The sequence below is a fragment of the Etheostoma cragini genome, chromosome 23, assembly GCF_013103735.1.
Source record: "Etheostoma cragini isolate CJK2018 chromosome 23, CSU_Ecrag_1.0, whole genome shotgun sequence".
Lineage (NCBI taxonomy): Eukaryota > Metazoa > Chordata > Actinopteri > Perciformes > Percidae > Etheostoma > Etheostoma cragini.
Window position 1 is genome coordinate 388441 of NC_048429.1, and position 1497 is coordinate 389937.

At 39.1% G+C, this 1497-nt stretch overlaps 1 protein-coding gene across 1 annotated transcript in view; it reads right to left on the bottom strand.

Moving 5' to 3' along the window:
* The window catches only part of LOC117939045 (rho GTPase-activating protein 8-like), a 13263-nt gene that overhangs the window by 11398 nt on the left and 368 nt on the right, over positions 1–1497 (bottom strand). The gene's annotated exons all lie outside the window — the stretch shown is intronic.

Here is a 1497-nt window from a genome sequence, read left to right on the forward strand (position 1 = left end):
AACACGCTTGGTTGTCTCCTTTAGCGTGTTATAACACGCTTGGTTGTCTCCTTTAGCGTGTTATAACACGCTTGGTTGTCTCCTTTAGCGTCGTATAACACGCTTGGTTGTCTCCTTTGGTGTCAAGGAACAGGTTGGACGTGAGACACTATGCTATCTGCTGATGTATTTGTGCGTGTATATTGACATCTGCACGAAAAAGACAAAACATATCTATCTACAAGTCATGCATCAAAACCAAAACCCATGATGCAGTTTGCTGCAAACGGACCTGACAGCAGTTTGGTGCCGCTCCGCCTCCGAGCGCTGATCACTAGCAGTAGGCTAAGCACCATGAAGCTCCTGTGACCTCTGCCAGGGACAATCAGCCTGGGGGGACAATCAGCCGGGGGGGGCCGAGCAGCCGGGGGTGGGGGGGCGAGCAGCCGGCCCCTCGGGTCCCAGCAGCCAATTTAAAGCTGCGAGCGGCGGCGGCGGCTTCCCGCCTGCATCCCAGCCCTTAATTGATTTTTGTGTTGTGATCTCTAGCGGCTGTGTGGATACAGACGCGCTCACGTTGCTAATTAATCATCTTTATGGGCATCAACAGGGCGGGGGGGCGGAGGATCGGTGTCCCTCACAGCTGGACGGGGTCGTCTGTGTGTGTTTACACGCTAATAAAACGCCGTCAGGGTCCAGTTCTCGAGGCCGTCACTTTGATTTATGGGAGACGGAAGCTGCCAAAAAATGAAATGCATCGCTGAATAAATTAACGCAATTTAATGTGCCAGAAATATTTTAAAAAATTAGGATTTTTATTCATTGACAAGATTTTATTGATATTTCAGATTGTTTTCAATTTGTATTAATGAAAATAAATAAATTAAGTCCTCTATTTAAAAAAAATGGTGAAATCAAAATGGAGAGAAAATTTAAATTTTCTAAATGTTTTTATTAAATTAATGAAATTTAATGTACCAGAAATATAAAAAAAGATGGAATTTATTTATTGATCAGATGCGCCTTATATTGATAAGTTCCTTTTTATGTAATTTATTTACATTTATATTAATTATCTATTTAAGAAAATGTGAAATCAAATACAAAAGCATTTAATATGAATTTCTATGATTTTTTAACTTCATTTAATTTTGCAATTCTTTTCTATTAATTCACATTAAATTGCATCTATTTTGAAAGAATTTTTTTTCTTCATTTCTAAGTTACTTCTTTTTAAATTATCTTTTTTTTTTTATTAATCCAGTTATGCATTACTGTCCCTTTTTGCTTATTTATGTTTCTTTTTAGATATTATTTGTTCCTGCTATGGTAGAAACAAAACATCTAGTAAAATATTTGTCATTTTTTAAAATATTTATCTAATTCCCAGAGTTTGAAATACCTCTCTTATGAAATAACGCTGGAATACAGATGTGTCTGTGTCTCAAGACACATCTGGTGTGAGTCACACGCCGCCTCATTAGCATTCAGATGATTCCCCCCCCCCCCCCCCCCCCC